This window comes from Onychostruthus taczanowskii, unplaced genomic scaffold (genome assembly GCF_017590055.1).
Source record: "Onychostruthus taczanowskii isolate IOZ18803 unplaced genomic scaffold, ASM1759005v1 scaffold17, whole genome shotgun sequence".
Taxonomy (NCBI): Eukaryota; Metazoa; Chordata; class Aves; order Passeriformes; family Passeridae; genus Onychostruthus; species Onychostruthus taczanowskii.
In genome coordinates, this window is record NW_024498906.1 from 11,035,322 (window position 1) to 11,058,977 (window position 23,656).

At 42.4% G+C, this 23,656-nt stretch overlaps 1 protein-coding gene across 10 annotated transcripts in view; it reads right to left on the reverse strand.

Moving 5' to 3' along the window:
* Positions 1-23,656, reverse strand: part of AGPAT3 (1-acylglycerol-3-phosphate O-acyltransferase 3) — an 88,350-nt gene that overhangs the window by 38,373 nt on the left and 26,321 nt on the right. For 4 of the 10 annotated variants that reach the window (XM_041400030.1, XM_041400028.1, XM_041400029.1 and 1 more), the window contains exons 2-3: positions 22,165-22,238; positions 12,397-12,514 (exon numbers count right to left, since the gene is read on the reverse strand). The exons of 1 other annotated variant lie outside the window; for it this stretch is intronic. The gene's annotated coding sequence lies outside the window, so the exon portion shown is untranslated. The remainder of the gene's footprint in view (positions 1-12,396; positions 12,515-22,164; positions 22,239-23,656) is intronic. 5 more of the 10 variants (XM_041400037.1, XM_041400035.1, XM_041400036.1 and 2 more) reach the window with 2 other exon arrangements.

The window sequence follows — 23,656 nt, forward strand, 5'->3', positions numbered from 1 at the left end:
ATCTGCAGAGAATCACTGTAAAGCTTAAATGTAAATAAACTCATTAATATTACAAGTGTGTGCATACACACACACACAGAGGATCCTAGGCTTGTAAGCAGTACAGGCGTAACTGCCTGGAGGAAAAACTTGGCAAAGTAAAACCAAGATGATCCTACATAGATTTTCATTTCTTTTGTTTTTTAAACACTTCATTAAGCAAACAAACAAACTCATGTGTCATGCTGGAAACTTGTTCCCAGCAATGTCACACTCCTTGGAAAGTTGTCCAGGCACAGCCATATTAATTCCAATTCCAGCAAGCTTTTCCTTTTACAGTTGATGTGTATTTTTTCACTGAAGCCAGTCAACAGATTGCATTTCTAAAAGTCACTGCTTGCTCCAGACAAGGTTCTAAAAAGTTTCAAGATTTCTTTTGGCTGAACATCTTGGACATATGTGGAGACACAGGGAAACAAGGCCAGCCCAGAAATGTAGGGCAGCCCTGCCCTGCTCCCACCCTTCCCAAACCCAGTCAAAACACCCAGGCACGTGTGGGCTCCTGGCTCTGCTGCTCCCAGCCACCACCCTCCAAGGCCAGCTCAGCCCCAAGGGGTAGAATCTTAATTTTCACCTGCCTGAAACATCCCTTTTCCATGCTGAAGATATATGTGTCCCACAGACACCTAATACATGGCGAGCCTGTCAGCCTAATTTCCGTGTTATGCAGTGAGAGACAGCTGTGAGAACATTAAGAGCACAAAATAAGAGTGAAAGAGCTCTATAAAGGCTTGCAGAAAAAATGGAAATACAGTCAGCACCTTGCCCAAGCGGCATCCTTAGCACTATTCTCTCAGCTGAATAAAACCACAAAAACTCGGGAGGCAACAAAACCGAGTCCCACAACAAGAAACAAAAGCAAATCAGGGCAGGTATCTACCCCAGCCACACATCAGTATGTACACATCAGCCTTCCAGAGCACTTCAAAAATTACCACCACTCTCCAGCTCAACCCAAGGAAGCACTTTAAAGGACAAGCCACCACCAGCAGAGCTGCAGTACAAAAATCCAACTTACCAATACAAGTAATAGGCTAAAGCCAGGACAATCAGTGTAGCGCAGACTCCAGCTAATAAGCATATACTTGACTGGTTTACCAACATCTTCCCAACTTGTTATTGATTAATAAACAGACAAATAAACAAACAAAAAAAGGGAGAAGAAATGGAACGGCAAAAACACACGATGTGAGTCTTGGCTAGGAAAGAGAATCAGTCTTGACATGGAGGAGGGATTATGGTGACAAAAGCACATCGAGGTAAATCTGGAAGTGCTTCAGCTACTAAAACTGCCTGCTCAGCAGCCCGAAAAATCAGCTGGGTGTCCTCTCCACTGCATGGCTTTGTATGCCACTGAACTAAAAAAGCCCCTCTTACCTCAAGAATGAAGGCATGAATGGGGCAGAAGTGGACTAATATTTGAAACAGGTAATACTGCTCGATAATATTGCAGTCAGGTGGTGTTGCTGGCAAACCAAGCCTTTGCTCTAATCCAGTAAGCTCCTTACAGGAAATTACCAGGCTACAATCGACCGGACTCATTTGCGTGTGCTCAGCACGGCCACTTGACACTTTTTGTGTCTGCAGGACCTGACAAAAGATTTTAACAAAATCTAGATTTCAGCACAAAGGAACCTCCCATCACAGGACCCAACAGGTGATAATGGCGCTTCCTCCCTCTTCTCCCTGCTCCACAATCAGGGCTTTTGGAAGGCCTGAGCAGGCACAGTCCAGGAGTTTGGTTAACAAAAAGGAGATATTGGAGCTTGGAGAGGGGAGAAATGAGGTGGCAGCAGCTGCAGCCTGTGCAGGAACACGGTGCTGATGGGGTGGTAAAGCTCAGGGCCCTGATGCCTCAGGTTTGAGCTTTTCTATTTTTCAGATCCTGCGCTGCTTTAGTGTGTGGGTCTGGGCTTCACGTGATGGGATGGTGAGCTCTCTGCACAGAGCAGGGGCACAAAACAATTCCTGCTCCAGCTGGGCACCAAGGACCAATGATCCAGATCTCAGGCCAAGAGCACAAACAATGTGGACTGGAGAGAGAAAAACAAGCAGGATGGGACTGCATGGGCTGGAGCTGGAATTAGACAATTAATTCCAATATGCTAATGGACCAGAACTTACAGAAGTGTGAGACCCCCTGACCTGTTGTCCATTTTGTGGCCATGTTGGGTTGTGCTGCCCAAGGTGGATCCATGGAGGCCTCTTAATAAATACCTAGTTCATTTTTTAGCTCTGTCCAGTCTCTGTTCTAGGTCAGCCTTCACAAGGCATCAGCCCCATCCAGATGCTCTGCACCATAATCTGGACAGTCCAGGTAAAGAGAGACTTGAGGGCACATCTGTACCAGGACTCAACAGCTGGACCGAAGAGTGATTCCCATTTATCAACACAGCCCAATGAAGATGCAGCATAACTCACCTGGTCAGAGTTAGGCCTCTAAAGAAACAAAATCCAAACAAAATCTAGCTTAAATACCAAAAATAAAATTTAAGTGGTAGTCACAGATCCCTGACACTCCCATTTTTTGACTAAACTTTAGCAACAGCACTAAAGAGAGTAAAGTCATGGTGTAAGACCCTCTTAAAACCCTGGCTGCCCTGGAGGTAGAGTCACATCAGAAGATTTCAATAAAGTTGAAAGAGGCAGCACAAAACCACTTAAGAGGAAACAAGTAAGAATGTTTTTACGTTCAAAAAAAAAAAGAAACAGACAATGCTTGGCCAAAAAGGAAAAAATTATTCGGCCAAAAAGGAAAAAAAAATAAAAGGAGGCTGTGAATGTAAAAGTTAGAGACAAATAGGAACTTTTATCTGATTTAGCAGAGCTGGGTAGAATGAGAACGTAAAAGCTGCCTCTAAGTTTAAAGCACACAGAAATTAACTACAACGTACTCCAGAAAGTGTGGTGAATAAGGGTCCAGTGGAAAACCAGGACAGAAGCACCACAGCATTCATAAAATAAAGGAAAATTTCAGGTGCTGTTCATGCACCAAGTCAATAGATCCTCCTGTCCTCTTATATCCTGCACAAAGTCCAGGTGTGTTGTAAGACCTTTTGCAACCTCACCTACAGCTCAAGCCCATTTCTCAAGCAACTCCAAGGTAAAAGTCTTACTACTATCTACATCTTTGTCAGTAAAGGAGATGGCTTGCAATTAAATTCCTTGCTGAGGAATAATCAGTTTCTGTGGGCTCCAAAGGAATTTGTACTGATTGTGTTCCCCAATCTAATTTTGAGACTGGTCACACTGCTTCTGTTCTCAATTGCAGAAATCAGGTTATAGCAAATAACATCAAAATAAACCCCAAAGCCCAAGAGACAAACACACACAGTTCAAAGATGATAGGAGAGTTTCAGACATGCAGAATCACTAAACTGGCACTTGCAATGTTTTCATAGGTGAAGCTCAATTACCAGTTTCCAGGACTGCTGATCAATACTTTTCCAATGTACAACATTCATTACAGAAAATGCACATAATGGATTATGACTGGGCACAGGACAGCATCGTGATTTTATAATGAAAACAGAACCCTAAGTAGCAATTATCAAGAGACCTCATTTGGAAAAAAAAAATAATTACGATATTGGAATAATTGCCTATATTTGGAACAGGCTTACTTGGTATTTCTATTATAAAAGCTATTCTAAAATTACAGTGCTGGTATTCAAACAGCAATTCTATAATACCAGCCCTTACATAACAAACAGAAAAGGAGTTATCTAACAGAAGCCCTATTAGTACAAAATTATTTGAGTAATAGGCCTCTTGCAATGTATAAAATAGATCAATGTTATATAATTACAAAATGCTGCCAATCTTAGTCTCTGATTATTAAGAGAAAACCTCAGTAATGTCTACTCATCTCTAAGACTACATCCAATGTTCCTCTTCACTCCAAGTGGTTCAATTTTCAAGACAAATGGGAATTTATCCTTTGTATTCAGATAAAAATAAACTACAAAAGAAACTTCAGGAGTGTTAAATGCATTTACACACCAAGCTGTGAAACCTAGGGAGCCACCTGCTAGACAGATTGGGTGAATCTGAAAAATGCTTTGTGGCACAGGCCCATCACGTGTTAAAACAGGGATGCAAAATAAAGGATAAACAAGAGTCTCACCTGTGAGATGTTATAGGGAAAATGAAATACCTTGCTTTCTGGATGGAAAACTATGCAGGAAAAAAAGAAAATTAAGCCTCAAACACACGACAGAGAGAGAGCCAGCCAGGAGACATCTGTCTGCATGCAAATGTGCTGTGGCTGAGCAAGGAGAATCCTCTGACTGCTGCTACCCAGAGTCTCAGCAAGCACAGCATTCATGCCTGCAAGCCCCTGCCCAGGTTCAAAGCTTCCCTTTGAAGTACTGAGCACTAATTGGGAAGAAATGGAAACTCTGTCTTCCAAGAAGTGCTGAGCTGCTTTAAATTTCAGGTATTAAACACACTGCCTTCTGTGGAAAAGGAGCAGAGTGATTTGCTCTCTGATCCTCAGTAATGCAGGATCCCTGATGTAAGTGAAAGGGCAGGGGCAGGAAAGCTCCTGGGGCTGTCTGGTGGCAAAGCCACCACCTCCTGAATCTGTGTATCCAGAGGAAAAGCCACCACCTCCTGAACCAGTGAGTCCAGAGACAAAGCCACCACCTCCTGAATCAGTGAGTCCAGAGGCAAAGCCACCACCTCCTGAATCCATGTGTCCAGAGGAAAAGCCACCACCTCCTGAACCAGTATGACCAGAGGCAAAGCCACCACCTCCTGAATCCATGTGCCCAGAGGAAAAGCCACCACCTCCTGAACCAGTGTGCCCAAAGCCACCACCTCCTGAATTAGTGAGTCCACAGACAAAGCCACCACCTCCTGAACCAGTATGACCAGAGGCAAAGCCACCACCGCCTGAACCAGTGTGCCCAAAGCCACCCCCTCCTGAATTAGTGAGTCCACAGACAAAGCCACCACCTCCTGAATCCATGTGCCCAGAGGAAAAGCCACCACCTCCCGAGAGCCACCCTGGAGACAGAGCAGGGCTCAGCACATCCTCTTTGTTCATTTATGCCTCTGCTCCAGAGTTTGCTCCCACGAGCTGTACTGCCAGGATGGAAAAGATTAAATAGGATTATTTATTAGTTTTATGATTAATAAGTAAGTAAGAGGGACAGGGTAAAGCAAAGGCATCAGGTGACACCTGAGCTATCCGTGTGCTCTGGGAATCACAGCTGCAAGACCAAAGAGAGACAGAAGGAAAGTTTTCCCCTGCCAGTGCCCTGCTATACTAAACCTAAAAAAGCATTTGCATGATCTCACCTACAAATTCACCTCCAAGCCAGAAATGCTCACAGCTTACCAGCAATGAAGAAAGGCAGCTCTAGAACTGGGAAGCAGAATACAGGCCATGCAGTTTTGACTTTACAGTCCTCAGTCTTCCTGACAGATCTGTGACAAGTGATAAAGACCAGCCAGCCTCCTGTCACCAGGCTGGCATTTGTCACATGGACAAAGACACCTTGTCTATACATTTTTATCTACATAAAATGTCTATACATTTTCATTTTTTTCACCATGAAATTTTCCATGGTTTGAGCCTGGAAGGAGACAGAGGCCATGTGAAGAGTGAGGGAAGACAAAAGTCACCATTCTTCCAAATCCAGATGTTTCAGATCTTCATCATAGGGGAGACAAAGAAGCAAAAACACCAACACCAAAAGCAGGCATTCTGCAGAGTGAGTGTCACTGAGCCACCTTCAGATAAAACCCACTGTTCTGCAGCCAAGAACAAATAATAGGTGAAAAATATGACCTGAAAATGCAGCAGGTATGCAAGCAAACAGTTTCTCAGGAAGTTCAGTGAGCTGAACTGGCAGCCTGGATTACAGTGGGTGGGGAGCTGGATCCTGCTCAGTGCATTCACACTGCTCACACAGAGCTGTGCATCTGCTGTCACAGCCCAAAGGGGGAAAAAGCAAGAAAGGAAGAGCAGGGCATGGATCCACATCATCCCCTTCCTCCTTCTATGGGATCCAACTTCCACTCTCTTGGATGTCACCCTGACTGCCAACAGCAGTGTGTTCATTCCTGAATAAGACATCTGTTCTTCTTTTGGATTATTTCACTGACAAATATTGCACAAGGCTGTTATCAGGCTGAATCCACAATTACCCCTGTGGTCAGATCTGTTTTTGCATATACACAAAAGCAGGTATCTTCCTAAAAAGATAGACCAGACTTATCAAGCAGACTGATAGCAAAAACAAATATATGCTGAACAAAGTTTTATTGTTCTGTGCTTTCTGTCAGGATCACACCAGCCCCTTCTGGTCTCTGTACCAATACTGGCAGCAGCCACTCACCACACAACCTTTACACTGACCTCTTCACCCAACAATAAAAAACCCTCAAACAAGCCACCATAAGAGAAAAAAACCCTTCTCCTGTGTGAACTTGAAGATCATGTTTTTGAACACAAAACTGAACTGCATGTGCATAAATGTGCACTTTTGCTCCTGGTGAAATCTTTATAAATTACAACCAGAATTCTTCACAAATGCAGTAACTCACAATTCAAAAAAATTAACTTGTAAGTGGGAAGGCTGCACATTGTGTTAATTCAGGCTTTTGTTGGTCATTCAGCTGGGAAACTAAACAGCAGCCACTCTGTAAATATCCCATCTGTCTTTAAAATCCACATCAGACAAAAACCTGAAAAGAAACATCTACAGCTCTCACCTTTTCTTAAGATCTCCCATCTCCTGGGTGGCTTTGGCATTCTATTGCTAAATAGACCTCTAGCAGCAAATATAGTTAATTTAGGCCATCTGGATTCTGCAGACCCTTCTGTGGTAACACACAGTCTTTGAAATATGCTGCCAACAAAGATCACAAATCCAGGACTGGTCAGCCCTGTCACGATCCAGTGTCCCTTGTTCAGCTTCCTCTGAACAGCAGCCTTTTCATGCAATGTTTGAGAGAGACATGACCTAAATAGCCTTTAACTGAGGGCTGCAGGAATCCCAGGAATGACTGGCCCACTAGAAATCCACACTTGCCTTCCACCAGCAACGTTCAGACAGCGGCACAGCTTAGAGTGAGACTTTGGGAGTTTTCACAGATGCTCTCTTTATCATGGACTCATGTAAACTGGCTCTGACAGACCCAGAGAAAAGGACATTCAAATATTCTGCCACTGTGAGTACTTTTTCAGTCCTACAAGTGCCACAAATACTGACACTAATCTGACCACAGGAGATCTCTCAGTGATCACAACCCCAGCCAGGTGGGCAGCTGCCTGTGTGGAAATTTCTGCATCTCCATACATTCCTCTGTATTGATTCCACTGCTGTCAGAGACACAAAAAAACCCACTGAAGCAGATATTGTTTCCTGCTGGAAGAGTTATAAAGTTCTGGAAGAAATGCAGAACGTGAAATTACTGGTATAAAAGTGAGCACCCACTTCTCTTGGAGCTTGCAGCGTTACAGAAGAGTTTGACTGCCAAGTCCAAAACTGCTCCCCATCAGTTGAAAAATTAGAAGCTAATTAGTAAAGAGAGGTGTTCACTGTACCAAAGCTTCATATTCAAAAGACCCTCTGTGCCAAACTGGAATTATGGATGTCACCACTGCTAGCTTGGCACTGCTCTTCAAAAGCTCCTCAGTCAGGCTGAGTAGCAGTTTGAGAAGCAGCATTTATGCTCTTATGATTCATTTTTATCTACCAGAATAACCCTCAACTCATCAGCAATTATATGCCCAAAAAGTCAGATATTCAAGGGTATTACAAACTGACTGCAGTTCAATGCAATGTGTTAATATAGGACACAGTTATAGACAATGAGTCTGGCAAACCAGACTAGCTTCATTTAAAATAAACAAACAAGCAGCCTGGTCTAATTACCAGAATTAATCTAAAAGAATCAATATTTCTCCAATCAAAACACAGAACAAGAAACTTCATGCTATTTACTCAGCAATGTATAATTACTTCTTGAATCTGCAGATTTTGTTCACTTTTAAGCCCATTAAACATGAACTACTTTTTATTAGTTCTATTTAAATTCTTTTTACCTTAACTGTAATAAACCAGATTCCTAAATAAGTGGAATAATTGAAACTGCACTGCCTTAATCAGAAGTATTTTACTGCCAGTAAGTTCATTACTTCCAGGCAACTGGGAGCTTTTTCTATGCCTGGTTTGACTGACTGCTCATAAGCCTCTCCTCCCAGGCACGACTACAGGCTCACTCTAAACTCAAGTTTAAGGTCAGCATGTCCTCAAGGTTTGCTTGTATAACTGCTTTGACAGTTATTACTCATCCCACATCTCTACCAACAAGATATATCTCAAGCTAAACTGTTGGGTTTGAGGTTTTTTGTTTAGGTTTGAGTTGGGTTAGAGGTGTTTTGTATTTTATAAAGTAGATCATTTCAGTAGACATTAGGGAGCAGTTAACCCAGGGCACACAGGACAGTAATAAGAGGCATTATTATACCTTCAGCACAGGAAAAAGAACTGCACAAGGTGATGCTTAGGCTTTTTGTTCCCATCTTGCAACACGGATCCAAAGTGTCCAGATGACTTTGAACGGAACAAGTTGAAAGCTCACAAAGCCATGGCAAAGAGCATCCTGAAGTGACCTGCAAAATGTCCCCAGGTCCTGCAGTGCCACAAGGGCCCAGCAGCCCCATCACCAGCTCACACTGCCCTAAGCCCCTTCCCTCTGTCCTTTCCATACATCCCACAGGATGGGACTTGTTCAGCTTCTAGAGGGTGTCCCTTACCAGCCCTTTGCAATCACAGTTTGGTTGTGCAATCTTTAACTCCTCAGTCTCAGGCTGACACACTCTTGTGCATCACTTATCCCTTTAAACTTTGTGGAAGAGGTTTTATAGATACTTCTGTGAGCCAGAGAGAAGTTTGATAAGAGGATCCACGTTTACCTCTGAAAGAATTTCCTACCAAGGTCGTTGACACAGAAATCAAGAAAGAAAGACGGATAAATAAAAGAAACCTGCAACTGCCTATTCCAATAAGCACTTTGTTTGTCTCTCATGACCATTGAGTAAAGTGTAAACTCACAGTTTTGTAGGAATGTGTAAAAAGCATGCATGCTATAATAAAAACAGTTTGAAGCCTTCTGAAAATGGAGTGTGTTGCTTTGCATTGTCTCCATCTCAACTACAACAAAACTTGAACACCACAACCAAGGAGGAAAGGGAGGCTCTTTCCAAGGAGAGACACAGGTGCAGAGATTGGGCAAATGAAGCCTTGAATCAAAAGGGGCCTTGCTGCTAAGGCACAGTTATATTGTCCTGAAGCACATCCTGTGGGAGTATTTGTATTTAAATCTGTGCTTTCTGCTGCTGTGGAAAGTACTGCCAAAGGTTCTGAATGTGTGGCCTTCACAACTTCCATGTGTGAAAACAACTGCTCCCACAGCAACTTTGACATTTTCAAAACAATTATGAAAGAGTAAATGCCATTACGGCTTCTAAGAAAGCACTTTCAGTTTGGATTACTTTTTTCTTCTCAAATAAACATCCCCAGGAGATTAAGCTTGGTCCTTGAGCTCCACCAGCCGATTCCTGCAGCTGGAAGTGGATCCTGTGCTGGCCCAGAGCAGTGCCCACCCTGGCAGGGCTGAACAGTGCTGGGTTCCAGCCATAAACGTATCCAGCATTGTTCAGCAAGGTTTTCCTTAGCAAAGAGGCACAAAGCTTATTGGGGTGCAGTTTTTGAAGAGTAAAAGTGAGTGCTACAGGAAAAAAATAACCACTGTCATGCTCCCTCCAAATAAGAGGTGCAACGACTCAGTGCCTATTTATTAAAAACAGATAGGAGAGAACATTACTTCTGCAACTTGTGCAGAACTGACTCTGCCTGAAAACCAGACCACACCAGACTAACAGCAGGGATCATACCTCTGGGAGCAGCTTTTCAAAACATCACTGCCAGAGGAGAGGCCTGTCTTACAGGCTTTGAAACCTAACCACAGCCTCCTCTCTGGTAAATTAAATATGAAAACAGGGACTCTAACTGGTATTCCAATATACTTTACATTTCGCCTCGCTTGAATTGTAGAAACTCTTGAAACTCTGACTGCCATGGCTGCTTTTGTGAGCTGCTCTCAGGTCTAGCCTGATGAATCCAAAGATTACTTTGTTTTCCTCTTTGTGGTCCCAACTAAGTTTTTATGTAAATTGACTTTTCCAGCAATTTCTACAAATTATAACATTGACAGGTCTGAGATACAAATCCCCCCCAGTAAGACACACAACAAGGACAACAGCAGCAGGTGACAGATCACAGAATCACAGGATGGTTTGGGCTGGAAGTGACCTTAAAGATCATCCAGTTCCAAGCCCCCTGCATGGGCAGGGACACCTGCCTCTATCCCAGGTTGCTCAGATCTCCATCCAACCTGGCCTTGGGCACTTCCAGGGATGGGACCTTCACAGCTTCTCTGGGCAACCCATGCCAGGGCCTCACAGGGAAGAATTTCTTCCCAGTATCTGATCTAACCCTGCTCCCTTTCAGTGTGAAGCCGTTCCCTCTTGTCCTGCCACTCCAGGCCCTTGTAAATAGTCTCTCTCCATCTTTCTTGCAGCTCTCTTTAGGCACTAGAAGGCCACAATTAGGTCACCTTCTCTTTCCAGACCGAACAATCCCAATTCTCTCAACCTTTCCCCACAGTGGAGGAGTTCCAGCCCTCTCATCATCTGGGTGACAATCAGGAAAGCGAAGGCTGAAGGAATTATTCAGGGAGTTATCCAACCCATGCAGCTTCCAGCATGGCCATTCACTTCACTCAGAATATTTAATTTCCAGATTATTCCTTGTTTCAGGTTCTAGTGACCCAAGACAAGACACCCAGGCAGCACCACACAAGGGCACAGGCCTGGCACCCTGGGCGTGAGAAACTCAGATTTTCTCTTCTCTGAACAGAAGCACAGCTTGAGAATTCCAGAGCTGTCACAATCCAAAATCTTGCTCCCCCCCACCCCAGCATATTTTAGCTTCTCAGTAACTCATCAATGGCCTTTCCAAACCTTACAAAGAAGAAAAGCAAATATTGCAGCCATGTAAGTTGAAAAGTATCATACAAAACAGCAATCTATCTTTTTACTAGATAAAAAGGGGCTTTCTTGTGTTTCTGGGGCATTGCTCCTACACCAGTGTCAACAAGCACAGGCAAAAACATTTTACACAAGCAGTTTTGAAAGCAGCTGGTCACCATGACACTGGGACAGGGCTACTTTAGTAAATCAACCTGCTGGGTGTCCCTCCACACACCAAAGCTGCAGGCAGTCAGCCAGGTTCAGCTGCAATAGCTAATTTTTGGGGGTAAAATTTTTGACCCAAGGACATTTTGGGTTTGCAGGAAGTGTCTATTTGCCCACCTAATGAGCTGGGATCAATGCTTTCACTTCCTCTACAGCAGGAAAATGTACATCTGACAGGGATGTAACTTTGCACAGGGTCAGTACATGCCCTGAACACAGATTGTGGCTGTTCCAGTATGTGCTGCTTTATGAAACACAGCTTTCAGAAATATCTCACAGAAATTAACATTTTTTGGGAGACTACTTGTCCTACAATAGACCTTGAAAGGTCATAGAATACCAAAGCAATAATTCAAGTCTTTGCAAAATCACCAAGATTAAATTATTTTCTTACCAAATAAATAAATAAATAAATAAATAAAAATCTACTAACAGCCCCTGAAGGGGCAGGGTATCAGAGATCACCATTAAAATGCCAACATCTGACAGTAACCACAGGTTTTAAGATCCTGTCCTGAAAAAAAACTGTTCTACTGCTGTGTCAGCAGGGTCTCTGCAGCTTTCCACTTTCCCTGTCACTGTTTGTAGGACAGACTACAGAAAAAAGCAAAAAGTAGGAAGCTTGCTGATATACTTAACCAGTTATTGGATAAAATTTCAAGATGTTCAGATTAAAGGCAGCCTAGAATGACCCCAGTGAGCACTGATGAGCTTTCTATGAACCCCATAAAGGAGGTCCTTCAAGCACTGTAAGGACATAGTTCCCCCTCTACATTTAAGGAAGGAGGAGAGAAATGAGTATTTCCAGAGTCCCATGGAGGTTTATTTGTGGTGAAATCTCTGCTACAATGATCACCAGCAGATACAACATACGTGAGGCAGCAGAAGCAACAAGCTCAAGCGTGGATTTCATTCCTGAACTGAAACTCTCTGAGTGGGAGACATCTGACACCTCTCCCAGCAGTTCATGCAGCTCTGTGAAAAGAACAGGATTTGCACACCCATTTTCCCCCACCCCCAAAAAGCATATTGCTACAGACCAAACGCAAATACAGAAACGTGGGGGAAGATTTCTTTCTTACCACCACTGGGGACCACTTCTGGCACCTGGCAACACTCAGAGCAACAGCAGAATCCCCATCTCCTCCCTCCAGGGAAGTACCACTGCTTATGTCTCAAGAGATTTGCTTTCTCATTTGCCTATAAGCAAAAAAGACATTCTCCAGTGAATGAAGGTAAAAATATTTTGTTTAGAAGCAAAATGCAATGCAAACAAGCAGCTGACAACCCAGGTAATGAATAACCCAAACACTTCTTAGTAAAATAAGGAGTCTTTTTCCTTTGTCTGAAGAAAAAAACCCTACTTGATCCTTCTTCACATATATATTACTACACTTAGCTCCACAGGTACCAACTACTATTGCTTTCAGAGGGACTAACTGGCACATATCTATGAAATTGAAAGCAAGTGTTCTAAATTTACCACTAATAGTGAAATTGCAGCTTCTATTCAGACAGGAGCAAGGGCTTGCATACATAAGAACTAGCCTACTTTTCTTGGCTTTACTAATCAGCATAACAAAAGGTTATTTTATTTCTCTTACCTCCAAACCCTGTCTTGAGAGAAGTTACTGAAAAATGAAGCAGAAGCAATTATCTGCTCTGAGGACACACAATTAATCCCTATATTTTATTAAGAGTGTTTTTTATGATCCTCAAGCAATTAAGCTAATCATTATTTAATTTTAGATTACTGAACTGGAGATTTACTTCAGACACAAGCTCACTTTTCACATAAATTAGTTTCAGTAATTAGAGATGTACTTTACCCAGAGGTGGCTTGTTTAAAGCATGTTATCTAATTTCACAAGCCTCACACCATGAAAGTTTCATGCAGAAATCTACAACCCCAACTTCAAAAATGAGAAAAGGCCCTGAAGACACTCAAGATTTACCAGACTGCAAACCTGTTTTTCCTTAAAAAAAAAAAGAAAAAATGTTCTCCAAACATGTGCCCAGCAAGTTAATGCAACACAAAAGCCAACACCAAGCATTTCTATAACCCACCACTCCTTTAGCAAGTTGTTAGAACAAAGAGTGCCCCTCTCACACGGATCACTTCATTTATAACTTATTTTAACCAGGATGCAAAGTCTGCAAATAGAAATGTTTGATTAGGACATCCAGCAGGTACCTGCCACAGGATGTAACCAGTGATGAAACACTCAGACACTTAATTCTGTGACAGTGTCATCAGAGGAACAGAAATAGGGACCAGGCTGGTAGGTTCACACTGTACACACTGACCCTGGACATGATGCCAATGGAAAACTGCTGAATTCCAACCTATTTCAGACTAAACTGTGTTGTAGAAATCAAACTGTACCAGGAAACACCAGTTACCCTGGACACTCCTGCCCACCCAGCTCAGCTTTAGTTCTGCAGACAGTTTATGCCACCCATCCAGGCTGGGACATTGTCCAAGGCCAGTTTTATGTCAAAACACATTTCCTGGCTTTTGGAAGGGCATCACCTCCCACCACCACCACTAAAGAGAAGGAAAACATGACCAGGCAAATATTTGAAAAACACACAGTGCTTTTTGCAACTTTTTGCTTTCTAAATCATCCAACAAAACCAACACATGCAACTGCTCACTCAATTAAAAGTCAACTATACTTAAATCTCTAAAAATGCAGAAGATGCAGATTTATTTCAAGATTTTAGTGTCAGTACTTTCACAAACCAGTCTGACTTGCCACATGTAAGAAAGGCTACAGAACCCAACAACAGTACATGAGATTTCAGCAAAGACTGACAGAGAAGAGTCAGAACATGAGGCTACAAGATCATAACAAGACAGGCTGGTTATTGGGAGTGTGTTTAAAATAAATACAAGTCTCAGCTATCTGGATATTCAACAGACATACTTTTCCATGTGGCATCACATTAAAAGTGTAAACTTGGAGACAGAGGAATTGTGACAGCAGTAGATTCTGCCCAAAAGAGATGGTGCCTGACAGCACAGAAAGAAAAATCTGCAGAATTCTTGGAAGTAACTGATGAAAAGACAAACCCCAACAATCAATCTTCTGGTTCATTTTTAACTGATTAATGGCTTGCATACAAAAAAATAGTAATTGTGGCAGCTGGTGACAAAGCTGGGAAGCAATCTGAACATGAGGGTGCACTGAGGTGTGAACACCACAGGCACCACGGCCATGAAGAACAGAGCCACAGGACTGGGATGCAATTGCTCCTCATAAGACAGTAAAGACAACCACTAGGAAGGGAAATAAACCACTTCAGGCAAAAAAAGGCTGCTGAAACCAGAACAAACAGGTATCAGCTGGTCAGGAGTTGAGTTCAGGCTTGAACCCTTGAGAACAGCAAATCTCTGGGAGAAGTTTTTGGGGACAATAAACCTATATGCTTAAGGAAGCCCTATTATGACAAATTACCAGCTTTCTTTAGCTCTGACTGGTTTTCTAGCTGTTCCATCTAAATATTCATCAAAGGGTCCATGAAAGTATCTCCAAAAGCAGGTGGTCCAGTTGCCAGTGCTGGTGGGGAAGGTGATACTGTGAGTCACAGAAGCTGGAGAGAAGCTGGCTAAAGTATAAAAAATTACCTATACAATACCTATACAACAAGTACTGTTAAATTTAAAATAACAACATTAGCCATTTTGTTTTCATCAAAATCTGCACATGCAACTATGGCAATAAAAAGTGTTCATTAAAAAGGCTCAGCAAGCCATGAGCAGTATCTCATCCTGCTTCCCATTATCCCACAACAAAGGGATCCCTAAAACCCAGGCAGCACAAGTTGAGCTGCTTCTTGGAACAAACACATTCTCTGGTCCTGAGGCAATTCTTGAAAACTTCCTCCATGGGCTATCAAAAGGAATTTTGCCTTTTTCACTGCCTGTGTACAGCAACTCTCATGCAGACATTTTAGTTAAACTGATAAAACCAAGGTCAAAGTTCCCAGAATTAAAGAGTGCAACTGGTAAGAGAATAATTTCTGGTTCAAGACTGAAGCACAGCAGCGTTATGCAAGAGAACAGGATCTGAAAGCAAGCTTTGATCTGGCACTGTTTATTGTACTAGTGCTGGCTAAGAGGTACCTGAGCCCCAAAGAATGAGAGAGAAGCTCTTCCCATTTGAGATCCTCACCTTTCTCACTTGGAAAAAAAAATATTGAGACATATATATAAAAAACACCATGTACTGGACACTGCAAGCTGTATCAAATTGCTTTTCTGATGTCTTCTAAAATGGAACAAAGAGATTTAGGCAGTACATTGAGGATGAGAGTCACATTTAAGCACACACGCACAAGTATTTTTCCATTTCAAAACAGTTCTGCAATTAAATATAAATGTGCACGCACTTAAACACACAGTTTCTTTCTTGCACAGTACCTTGTACTGAATTCAATATAACCTTCAAACCCATGTTTCCATTAGCTACTTTGTGATACCACAGCTTTGAAAATATTCTCAGTGCTCCAACAACCAAGGCATACAAGACTTAAAAGTGGCCATTCACAACTCTATCTTCAGCATCATCTCACAAGGAGAACATTTCATTCCTTTTTATTTCCTCCACCCCTTCTTTCCTTAAATAATTTATTAAAACTACTGAAAGTATTTTCTGGTCAGCTTTCTTCCTCACTGTAGGAAGCATCAATATCTTTAAATCCCTGGTTCCCCTGGTTCCACAGCTTGGTTCTCTCTCTAAAGGTCACCTTCTATATAATAACCTGATATTGATGGACTAATGTCAGGAGGAAAAGGGGGAGATATGATAATGTATTTTTAATCACAAGCTGAATTTCTCCCTAGATAGCAAAGCTGATTTCATGGCATGCCCCTCTTTCGATGTCTTATGGAATCATCCATCACTGACAGAATGACTTCAAAATTTCCTTCCTGCTACCATCCTACAACTAGGACCATCACCTCTCAGAAAGAGAGCTTCTAAAAATAAAACACTGCCTTAAAGATAACAGGAAATTATTGACTTGAAGGTGCTTTCAGAAAAAGAAGTCAGAAGGAAAACCAGAGAGGATGTCAGTAAGTTATGTTGGGTGGGTGTACAACAAACAATCAGAAAAGTGGTTTCTCCCCTCATAATCCATAACTGGCCTGTGAACCCTCTTGCCACAGCTGTCAGAGGTGGTGTAAGTAGGGAGAAAAGAGAACTGGAATCCTGAATGACACAGAAATGACAGAGCAAATACCAGCCACTGTGTTGACTGTAATCCTTTAGTAGAGAAATCCATTATAAGCCAGACTACTGACCTAGATGGACCAATGACAAATTCTCTCCTTTCCAAGATGGAAATTAGACTCCTTCAGCAAACAAAGCTATTCATTTTCCATTGCAACTTGCAACAAAACCCTTCAGTTTTGAGCTTCTCTCAAAGACAAGCAAGAATGAAATGGGTGAATGTATCTGTGGCCTCATAATTCCACAAAGTTCTGAGTTCACTCATCGGAAGAACCTGAGCTCCAGCAGCCCATCAGTTTCATCTAACTCTGTCCCTAACCATGTGGAGCCAGGGTTCTGATGGATAAACACATGGAGCAGGTTCAGCTGTGGCAGCCTAAAACATTACTGCCCCCTCTTGTCCATCCCAGCCTTCTGCCAGGGATCACTGCTCCACAGCACCCAGCTCAGCTGCTCCAATCCACAGCACACAGTGGTGGGTTCTTATCATCATTCACTTTTTACAGCCAACCTGCTCTGTAATTTTCAAGCTGTGAGCTGCAGGGGCTGAAGCAGCTGCACATGGTCCTTCCTGCAGAGGTTGGCAACACCTGGAGGATGCCATGTCTGAGGTCATTGCAGCAGGTTTGATACAACTCTGGTCCAGCTTGAAGAGGCTGAATTATTCTTGGTGAAAGAGGCTGTAATTCTCCTGTTGCTAGAACCCAGAATCAGGGTAAGTCCTGGGCAGGTTAACTCAGTTTAGCACTACAGTGATGCAAAACTTTCATCTCACTCTGAGTTTCAAATGCGAGAGAATTTCAAATACAGGACAGGAAACCATGGCCATGTGAAAACGAAGCTGGGAAACACACAGCTGCCCTAAGCAACCAGGGCAGAACATCTTTGAACCAAGTGAAGTGTGCCCTGTCCTGGGAAATCTAATCCCAGTTTCAGTCCAGACAGGTTTAGTCCCAAGAGTAAATTCTTACAGCAATTTCTTACAGCCTGGTTACCTCTGAGGTTTGCCCTGACTTATCCCTCATTAAAGACCTACATGACAAACAGCATAAGAGAATAAGTGTAAGAGGGGAATTTGAGCAGACTTAGCCAAGGTTTCTGCATTTCCTTGTGTTTGGGAATGCTTGGGGTTTAGATGGGTTTATTAATGAAATTTAAATAGTGAATAAATCTTGAATGTGGATGCAAGCTCATCCATAAGGGTTGCCTAAATTGACATCTGGGAAGAAGTAGGCTCTGAGAAAGGACCTAAATTATTTTTTTAAATGACCACTAATTATACATTTTTTTTCTTCTTATTGCAATATATAATGTCTGTCACTTTCAGAGTAATTCCAAGAATTGCTTTTTTCTTTTAAACACTGGAACACTCTTTTCTTAGAATAAGCCCATTACAGAAAATGTTTATGGCAATAGCAGAACACAGAGCTTTTTAAAGCACAGCCTTCCACAGAAACAAGGAGAGGTGCTGTAATCAGCACTGAAATACTACTGAGAGAGAGCTGAGTGGAGTGAGTGTGGAACACACACAGGAGTGATCTGCAGGGTAAGGGATAAGCTTAACTCACTAATTTCTCCTCCTCTTTCACTTTTTCTTAAATAACAAACAAAAAAATCAGTTGCAAACATCCTTCCTCTGGCTTCCATCCTTCCTCATCATTTCCTCTGGCTGACCAGCACATCCCTTTCACTACAGTGGTCCTCTGCCAGCTTCATTTTGTGCCCTGCCTCAAACCCTGTGGCTGAGGGTCCCTGAACTGCCCCCCAGTGCTGCATCAGCTTTTCTCCTAATGCTGTGATGTTTTCTTTGGTGTGCAATAGATTTATAGGTAGCTTTTAGAGCTGTAGGTCTTTAAGTGGACTTCAGTCAGGGGAAAAAAGAAATCCTAAATACAATTCTTCATGATTACCCAGTAACAAGAAGCAATTGATCATTAACTTTCATGCTCTGATCTTCCACAAGCAGACCTTCCAGTTCCTCCAAATTAATCATTTCCTTAGGAACTCCCAGGCAAAGGTAGCAGGAAGGAGCTGTCTCATGGGATTTGAGAAGTGCAGCGAGGCTTTGGCAGAAATTCCTTTCCTTTACCAGCTTTGAAGGTTCCGCAAGGTTCCAAAACGAAAATCTGTAGCTGATGTGGCAGTGACATCAGGATTAAACCTCTCAGCCACCTGTACATCCCAGCACGCCAGATCACATCACCTTGAGCACCCACACCCTTTCCCAGGCTCCTTTCAGCCCCCTTCAGCAAGAGGCTGTCACCAGGTCACAAGTCAAGCAGGCTTGTGATAAATATCCCCCAGCAGTGTCCCTGCTCTGCCTCTTTCACTGTCATGCACCTCAGCCTGGACACCATCCAAGAGACACTCACTGGGCACAAACCTGTGTGAAGCTCAGGGATCCTCCTCCTCAGGAGTTACTTTACTCCCCCTGGTTGGATTAAACCAACTACCAATATTTGTTTATTCACTATTCATAATTCAAGTTCGAGTGAAATTAAAAGGCTCTAGAATGGCAATCTAGTTAAGAACTTTAATGAAGTGCACTTTAGATATAAAATCTATTATAAAGCACTTAAACTAATGAAGGTTGCTCCCTGTCCTTAGCATTCTGCACTAAGAAGGTAAAAGTCTTTTAAAGAAACCTTTAAAATTCTGAACTGCTGCAGGTAAGATCTGAAGAGACAACAGTGAAACATTTGCTATCATATCTCACTCCAGGACAAAACAAGGAAAAAAACAGTTTAATACACCTCTATCCTGAGAAAAATAATATTATTCTTTGTTATGGGTGAAGCCATTTCATAGTGAATGAGATGATAATTTTGAATGCATCACCTCTCCAGGCTCTCAGAAAAATTATACATCTGCATACTCATACTATAGATATTCATACTCATACCAGAGAACAGTGTCTAACAATAAAATAATGATAAAAAATTCAAAATACAATCTTCAATAGAGTTAACAATGGAGGTGGAGGAGGCCTAGCTCATCTTCTGTAGGAAGACCTGTACACGGGAGTTTTGAACCATCTTTTTTCCCCAGTGTTTACACAAGGAAAGTTTTTTCATACCATCTTAATGGCATTTTTAATTAACCAGAAATATACATAAATAATAAATTTCCAGAAGCCTGATGAGGCTTGCAATCTAAAGCAACAATGTAATTAATTCCTACCAGGATGCATTCTCTATACACTGCCCTTCTTGGTCAAATAGAATGAGAGAGTAAATTTGGTTAAAAGTAGGGAGGAGGGGAAAGAAACCAAGTCAAACAGAAGAGCATGGGGCTGAGGAGACAAAAATACCTGTGACCAAAGAGTGACACAGCATGGGTGTTTTATTAATCTTGCAGAGCCCAGGGAGCAGTCCTGCCAAGGGTCTGTCCATGCTCCTCCCCATGGCCACCCCACCTGTGACAGGCAGAGAAATCCTCACCAGATCACTCAGCCTGGCCAGCCAGGGCTGGCACGGGCCCCAGCTCAGCCCAGCCCAGCCTGACTGAAGCAGGTGCTGGCTATTTTTATGTCCAAACTGCAGTTTACATCTGCCCTGTTCTCAAGTTCAAAGGGAGAAGCAGCCACAGCAGCCCCCCTGGGAAGCAGAGGGATGAAGGCTCAGCCGTGGAGGAAGAGGGGCTGGGGATGAGCCCTGGAGTGCTCTGCAGGAATGGGCTGCTCCAACCATCACAAACCAGCATTTGGCTGATGCTGCACACCCTGTGAGATGCCCAAAAGGCCTGAGCCCTCATCCCCCTGCACCACCCCACCCACCCCTGACAGCACCAGGGCAGGGGGTGAGCCTGGGCTGATCTCAGGGCTTGTGGATACTGAAATGCCTGCACATAAATAAAGGAGCCTGGCACTGAATTCCTGCATTTCAAAGGGCACTGAAGTAATAATCTAATCTTAAACTGATTTACAAGTGTTAGCTGATTCACCAGTTCACTCTCACACTACAGATCACAAAGTTCCCTATTTGGAACAGAATCAAGTGGCCAGGTATGTGCAAGGAATCGTGTCCACAGCAGCTCACTGCAAATTGAGAATGACTTGAAAATCCACTTCAAGTAAGTCATCCTCCTGCTACGAAAATCTCAGTTTCTAGGATTAGAGACCTTTTGGAAGATTATTAATTCCCTCATCTCACAGTTAGGGTGCCAGAATTACTATATCCCAGACTGTACCTGAAGTCATTCAGTGAAAGCAGATTTCCCATCAGGGACCATCTTTTCAGTGAGATCCATTACATATCTCAGGGTTTGACTGAAGTATTTAGTATCCTTTTTTTCCCCCCGACAAACACAAGAGCTGAGCAGTCTTCTAATCTTCAATATCATAAATGCCCAGCTTCTACAGCTGCAGTAATTAAACCAACTTCTCATTCTATTACCCACATCAAGTCTCTTCCTCAGCATCTGCTCTATTCCCACACTGCACTCCTCAATCAAACCAAGATAAGCTATTTTCTAAGATCAGCTGACTTGTCTGTCCCTCAAGACATCACTGGAGCCAAAAGGATTCTGAGCAGATATGATGCATCTTGCTAAATATCCAAAAGGTCTCTTTTAAAGGAAAAAAAAAAAAAAAAAGTAGACGTCAATGCCAGTGGTTATTTTTAGCACCTGAGTTGTTCTATATTTATTCCTTTATGTCTTTCTAAAAGAAGCACAATCTCTGATGAAGCATTACCATAAAATACACCCTACTGGGAAGTCTGCTTTATGACTCCTGACTACTGAGCACTGCAACAAGTACATCACACATCACACCACCCATTCAACCACACAAGATTAAGGGTGCACACAGAAAAATGCTTCCTCAGTTCCAAAGAAGTGCTTATAACAACCCAAACCCAAAAACCAACCCATCCACACAGAAAGCAAACTCCTCAGTATAATCTGTCATTCTGATTAGATGCCACTCTTCAGACTCAAGCTTAAAAACTGCCACTTTTAAGTATTTCTAATTGTCTAACCCCCCCAAAAAACCCTCCAGAGACACCTTGTGAGTTACCTGTTAAAAACAACACAAACCACAACCCCAAACTCCAGGACAAACCATACTGCAACAAACCCTTAAATTAGCAGGAACAGCAGCAGCTCAGCTCATACAAATACTCAAACTATAAAAGACAACTTAATTTCTTCCTTATCCTCTTCCCTTACGGCTTTTACCTTCTCACCCTGAAGACTCCTGGCCCTCTACCACCAGTATATTTACCCCAATAACCCTGTGCCTCTGATCTTATGCAAATTAGCTGAAGATTTATTTTCAAGGACAAGGTACAGTTAATCAAAGGTGTGGTGTGGCTTATAGTGTGGGAAGTGATATGTCAAATGAACAGGAAAAGCAGAACTGTGTCAAGGAAGCTTCTGCTAGTTGCAGTAAACTTTCACTAAAAGAAGAAAATAGTTTAAGACAGGGTCTTACATTAACAAAACTGGGAAGAAAACTTGCATTTTGAAGCTAACAGTATTTGAATTTGCTGCTCTGGAAAGACAGCTGTTATCTAGCCACAGCTATTTTAGATTTTTGCATTATGCCAGATCTCTCAACACATCCATTGAAACAGCAGGAGTTGGGATGGGGTGGGGAAAGACAATACATACCTCTGTGTGTTAGCTTGAAATCTCTCTCTCCTCTGACCTTGAAGAGCTCTGTTTTCCTTCCAGGTACTCCCTACCTATAAGACAGACATGTTCCATCATTCAGCCGTGCCCTTTAAGTATTTTACCAACTGGCACTACCTACACATGGACAGCTCTCTGATCCCAGGGTAAACAACAGATGGCTGAGGGACTCCAGAGTATGAAACCATGCTCAGCACACACACTGGTATCAGATAAATAGGTTTGGTCAGTGGCAGGTTATTACAACCTTCATACAGTGCAAATCACCCAAGTCACAGATTTTCCACAAGGTAAAAGTGTGGATCTTCAAAAAAAATAATACACTTTGGAAGTTAAAAACATACATGCCCTAATTACCTCAATCTCAGACTGACCTTTGTATATTTGTCTACAAAGACCTTGAACTACGTAACTGTTGCACTATGGAAGCCAGAACGACACCAGGTTAATTTAAAAACAAGCTGTCCTGAAAGCTTTTAACTGAGCAAACCCACCTAACTCTGTCTTGTTGTGAAATATTTTCTCTACTAATTAAAATGTTTCTCATGCAGCTGGAATTTCATTTTAGTCTTCTGGAGAAAACTGAAGACAAGCAAATATCTAGTTTGAATTCAAGGATCCTCTTGTCATAGCAACATAGAATTCACCAAAAAAGGCAATCCTCTCACTATTTCTCCTCCTCTACTGATAAAAAGTAAGTTTCGCTATCACTGTAAAGTACCCCAAAGCAAGAAAGTAGAAGCATGCAAAACTTTAGTGGGAAATCAGATGCTTTTTATCCTCTCTGATTATTAAAAACAAACAACAAAACACATACACTAAGGAAAATGAAGTTAGTTTTGCTTAAGGAAAGTTCATCTGTGGCAGAAGGAGCACATCTGATTTATTCTTATTTCCTAGATTAAAAGCTACTTAGTTCACATGACAATTCTGAGGCAGTTTGTCTACCTTTTGTGAATTAAATATTCCCTTTTTCAAAATGGATTAAATTCCAGAGTAAGCATGTCAAGAGAAGTTTGTTCAGAAACCTGCACTGCGAATGAAATGGGGTTTGCCTCTTTGCAATCTTCATTTTCTTCTATGATTTAATGCCCAAACTTAGCTGTTATCAGGATTTTTTTAGTATTTGAGTGTCAAAGTGACCACATACAACCTGTGCACTGAAAGGCAACACACAGGTCTAACCCATTTGTAATTAGAGTTGCTCACATGTCCTGCTCAGCTCCCTGATGTGCTCCTCTGAGCAGACATCCCCCAGATCCCAGCTGGTTCCTCAACACAGGCCACAAACACAAAGCTCCCAAGGACACAGAAAACCGAGGGGGTCACTCCCTGGACCAGCCGTGAGCACACAAGGGGCAAAAATAACTTTTCAGAGAAATTAAGACTGCAATGTGACCTCTGGCACCTGCCCCTGCTATGAGAAGGTGGAGAGAGCAACAAGGGAAGTCCAGCAAGAACACATCCAATG